This window comes from Psammomys obesus, unplaced genomic scaffold (genome assembly GCF_907164565.1).
Source record: "Psammomys obesus unplaced genomic scaffold, mPsaObe1.curated_primary_1811, whole genome shotgun sequence".
NCBI lineage: Eukaryota > Metazoa > Chordata > Mammalia > Rodentia > Muridae > Psammomys > Psammomys obesus.
The window spans coordinates 21,509,017-21,514,193 of record NW_026596101.1 but is presented as its reverse complement, the minus strand read 5'-3'; the positions used below and the strand labels follow the sequence as shown (position 1 = coordinate 21,514,193).

The window sequence follows — 5,177 nt, the reverse complement described above, 5'->3', positions numbered from 1 at the left end:
TTCCTTCCTTCCTTCCTTCCTTCCTTCCTTCCTTCCTTCCTTCCTTCCTTCTTTCTTTCTTTCTTTCTTTCTTTCTTTCTTTCTTTCTGTTTTGGAACATGTTCCAATGTTCCAATGAAATGCACAACACATGGCTTTAAATGCATTAAACTGCAATTTAATTTAAATGCACAACTGCATGTGTGGTGATGGGGACTAAACCCAGGGCATGGCACACACTGGGCAAATCTTCACTCCTGAGCTGTATTTCCTGGGCTCAGCCTCCTAAGCATGAACAGGTCAGTGGTATTACGCACGCTCAGTTTGTGTCGACTCCTCCACCATTCGTTTGCAGAGTCTCTCCACTTCCCCAAGCAGACGCTCCATCTCATTCGACTCCCGCTCTCCAGCCCCTGGCACGCGCTCTGCTGCCTTCTGTGTCTGTGAATGTGAGGAGTGGATGGTGCTGCCTCCTGCGACCACCAGTGTGGCTTTTTTCACAAGGTCCAGCTGTGCAGTAGGGCCTCAGAAGTCTCTTCCTTTTCACAGGCAAGTGATGCCCTGCCGTCTAGCTAGACTACCTTCCGTCTATACACTGGGCGGCTTCTGCCTCCTGATCCGACTGTGAGCCAACAGCGAGCAGTGAGGCTGTCTCCCACAGCCCCAGAGCCACCGAGTCTGCATCCAGAAGCGGGGCTGCCCCACTGTGTGACAATTTTCTGTTTGGACTTTTCATGCAGTTTATGTTTTGTTTTGTTTTATCTTGGTGCCTTCTTGCATTCCCACAGTGCAGAAGAGTCCAGTTTCCTTCCTGATGAAGGGGCATCTGAGTTTCACACCTGTAGGGAGGCGTGCCCAGAGACACATGGTGCTGGGAAGATGTCCAGGGTCTTCCCAACGTCCTCACATGTACCCATCTCCTTGGCCTCCGCATCACTCTGTACACTCTCACCTTATCTCTGATCCAGGCCTTGTCTCCATATCCACACAAAGCCCCCTGCTCAGTGCCAGCCCCAGTGCTGGTGGCCCCAGCCTTGGGAGGTCCCGCCACAAGCTTCACTGGCACTGGCACTGTCTCTTCCCCTTTCATTTCTCCAGCTGTCCTCCTATGTCCCCTCTGTATATGGGACATTTCCCAAGTCCTGGCCCCTTCCCAGTTCCTTCTTCCTTCTTCATGGCTGTGGCCTTCTGGGCCCACAGATTCGGAGACCCAACACATCACAGACCGAGCTCGCCCCCTGCCCACCAGCTCTCTCTTTCTCTGGTGTCTCTGATGTGGATGGTAAAGGTTGATCCCTGGTGTGTCACATTTTATCTCTTTATCTCAGCCACATGCCAAATGAAGTCAAGCAGTACCAGCCCTTGACCAGGCACAGTGAGCATACAGAACTAAGTGCTGCCTGCCCTTAAGCCACCCCAGGACCTTTGCACTTGCCATTTCCTCCACTCTCTGCCCTCTGTGCTAAACGTCACCTCCTGCTGTTCTTGCTGCAGCGTTCCTGCCCATTTCCTGATCCCGGAATTGTGTTTTTGTATCTCTGTTCACTTGTGTGAGTTTGGCCTTTCCGTGTTCGAGCAGCCCCAGGAGGGCACATGGGATGGTGCATAAAAAGCAGTTGGTATCGATAGGTAAACAGATGAGTAACTGAATACATTGGCTTCCGTCCCTGCAACTTGATGAAGGCATACCTCTGCACATGGCAGGCTAATAGAGGAGACACCAGAGAACCCCTTCCATGCAGCGTTGCTGAGGCTGACATCTCTTGGCTCCCAGGAACCTGAAATGGCTGTGGTCTGTGCTATTGCAACAGAGACGCTCTGAGGCAGTATAGGCAAGGGAGAAAGTATAATCTCAGAGCTTAGTTTTGAGAGCCCAGGAGGACTCACAGTGTCCAGAGGTTCCCAGAATGACTGAGTGTCACACAACAGTGTTGAGCTTATAGGCAGACAGGGCAGGGAGCTGGGCACAAGGATGCTGAGGGTCCCCTACCTAGTGGCCCCAGCTGTTTGATTGGTCTCAGGTCACAGTCCCCCTTGCTCCCTCCTTCCTGCTGTTGCGTGCAGTGATCTGCTTAGTATCCAATATACATAGGAAATACTCACAATCCCTGAATGCCTGTTAGACAGTCAACATCCCAGACTCTGCCCCAGGCCCCAGGCAGATGGCACCTGATGACCACTCTCCCTGTGCACTCACTGAAGGTCAGCCTTGGCAGCACCTTCTGCTCTGTGAGATGTCATTGAAGATGCTAATGGGGTTTCCAGCCTCGGGGGAGCTGGAGAGCAACATCTCTTCTCCTGATAACCTTTAAACTACACTTGGCACACCCATCTTACCAATCTTTCAGTGTGATGTGTCTCCCAGTCCAAAGGTGGCAGTCAGCGGGGCAGGACAGCTTGAGGCAGCCCTGGTGCTGTGTGTGAGGGAGGTTGGGGGGGTGTTTGAGGCCTGAGTTGGGGTATACAAGTGGCACAGGAGCAGGGGTTGGGGCAGGGGAGCTGTCCTTGTAAGAGAACTGGTCATGGTTACATGAGGTCTTAGTTAGGCTATTTATTGCTGTGAAAAAACACTGACCGAAAGCAACTTGAGAAAGAAAGTGTTTATTTCAGCAAACAGTTTACATCATCCAGGGATCACAGGGCAGGAACTCAAGATAGGAACTTGGAGGTAGAAACCTTGAGGTAGGAGCTAATACAGAGGCCATAGAGGGGCACTGCTTACTGGCTTATTCCCTATGGCTTGCTTAGCCTGCTTTCTTATCCAACCCAGGACCACCAGCCCAGGGCTGGTACCACCCACAGTGGGCTGAGCCCCCCACATCGCTCATTAATTAAGAACAAGCACCACAGGCTTGCCTTCAGGCCAGTCTGGTTTTTTTTTTTTTGTTTGTTTGTTTTTGTTTTTGTTTTTTTACTTAATTGACGTTCCCTCTTCTTAAATGACTCTAGCTTGTGTCAAGTTGACGTAGCACTAGACAGCATGAATGGGAAGGTGAGAGAGTCTATAGGAGAAAGGCATGCAGTCCAGACACCTACTGGCTTTTGAAGTAATGATGAACCTTCTAGAACCAAAGTGAGATTCAGGGACAAGACAGAGCTGTGAGCTGGCTCCTCCTGCTGCCAGAAGGGGAATTTGCAACTCAGTGATAACTGCTGTCCTAGGATTCCAGAAGGTAGCACCTTGGAAGGGGGATTTACAAGCTCTAGTTTTATAATCATGCTAAGAGCATTTAACCAGAGGCCTGCCCATTTATTGTCTGTCTGTGATGGATGGGTACAGAAAATATGGGAGATAAACACACACACACACACACACACACACACACACACACACACACACACAGGGGGGGAAGAGAGAGAGGGTACAAAATGAAATATGGGCCCAACAATATCTCAGCAGGTAAGGGCACTTGTAGCAAAGCCTGATAGCCTGAGCTTGATCCCTGAGTCCCACATGGTAGAAAGAGAGAATTGTTTCCCACAAGTTGTTTCCTGACCTACACACACAGAGATTTAACAAATAGTATTCAGCCCTTAAGAAGGAGATCTTGCCATTTCTAGGACTGAGGGTGTCAGAGGACGTTTTGCTAAGTGAAGAGGTCAGACACAGAGGGCCATTCTGCAGGATTCCACCTAAACACAGCATCTTGTCTAACTGTGGATGCGGCAAACAGAAGGTAGTTTTCCAAGGGCTGAGTGAAGGAGAGGTGGACAGCTGCTGCTGGGTGCGTGTAGGCGTCAGTGGCATCTGAGTCCTATGTCTCCCAAGAAGGAGCTGAAGCCCATCAGGGCTCACTTCAGGGCTTTCAGCAGGTCAGAGGAAAGAGAGGTCAGGTCTTAGCTACCTCGGGCATGGAGTTCCAAGATGACGTTTTGTCACAAACTGTAGCCAGACCCGGAGCTCCCTCTCAGAGTTTTCAGGCAGCTCCCTCCTGCTCCACTGCATCACAGGAAGCCATGCACCTCTGCTGCCTCGTCTCCTTCATTGTCCTGCGGGCACTTGTACCTCTTCAACATCCCTATCCCTCTCCATGTGACACCAGAACCACTGGTGACAATGGGGATGATCAGCAAGCCATTTCCCTGGTGTGTCTCTAGATTTCTGAGTGGCTTTGCTGCTGGATCCAAACCTGAGGGGGAGGATCATGTTGTCTTAGAGCAAGGGTTCTGGGGAACTTGGGGCAGGGACCCCTGGAATCATTGGCTGCCTGAGCACTGTCTCTTGTCAGACATGACCTCGGAACATTTCCGCAGCCCCATGATAGACCCTCCACTTGGTGAAGAGCTGTGAACTGTCCACAGACACGTGCCCTTACTGCTCTGCGTGTGGCTTATGCTGTAGACAACCATGAGCCCGGACAGTTTGTCATGAGGAAGTTCAAGCAGGTTCCCTCTTTGCTGGGTCTTAATGTCAGCATCCTGGAGTCCTTGGAGTCCTTGGGATTGTATATTGAGGGGAAGCTTGTGTTGTTTCTGGACATACCTGGGCCATCCTAAGGGACTGGTCCCAGCCAGTGCTCCCTAGCCTGTGTCATAATACAGTGCCAATCAGGCTTGCCTCTCAGAGCTCTGCATTCTCTAGAAGACATGTCCATGTGTATCTTATGCCATTTCTGTGGGACAGTCTCTGGCATAGCACCTCCCCCTTAATAATAAAGGGCCCCAAAGAGTCTTGTTATAAAGCAAGCCATTTCTCATCTTTATTTACACATCATAGAGTAAGCATGAGAGCATGGTCTAGTGCTGGGGCCCAGATGGTAGGAGCATTTGCCTAGCATGTTTGAGGCCCTAAGTATGATTCTTAGTTACCACATAAGCCAGCTGTGGTGGCACATGCCTGTAGTCCTAGCAATGGGGAAGGCAGAGGCAAGAAGATCAGAAATTCAATGTCATCTTCAGCCACATCAGACCATGTTTCAAAAAAAAAAAAAATCCATCATGTAATTCACTTAAACATAGCAAAGCCTGGCCTTGTCAGCCTGGGGCAAGTTTGGGGGCACCTAGGTGCTGTAGACCCTACATGCAAGGAGAGAGAGGTTGCTGCCCAGGCCTTTTCCCATTCCTCTCAGAATGTAGCCACTGTGCTGATCTCCAACATTTGAAACCAACTTATATACATGAGGAGTGACTTCATACCAACCACTGTATGTTAAGAAAGAAAGAAAGAAAGAAAGAAAGAAAGAAAGAAAGAAAGAAAG

At 50.1% G+C, this 5,177-nt stretch overlaps 1 protein-coding gene and 1 pseudogene across 4 annotated transcripts in view; both read left to right on the top strand.

Moving 5' to 3' along the window:
* Fgd5 (FYVE, RhoGEF and PH domain containing 5) overlaps positions 1–5,177 on the top strand; it is a 164,012-nt gene that overhangs the window by 109,547 nt on the left and 49,288 nt on the right. The gene's annotated exons all lie outside the window — the stretch shown is intronic.
* Positions 5,097–5,177, top strand: part of LOC129692252 (tRNA-dihydrouridine(20a/20b) synthase [NAD(P)+]-like) — a 1,016-nt pseudogene continuing 935 nt past the window's right edge.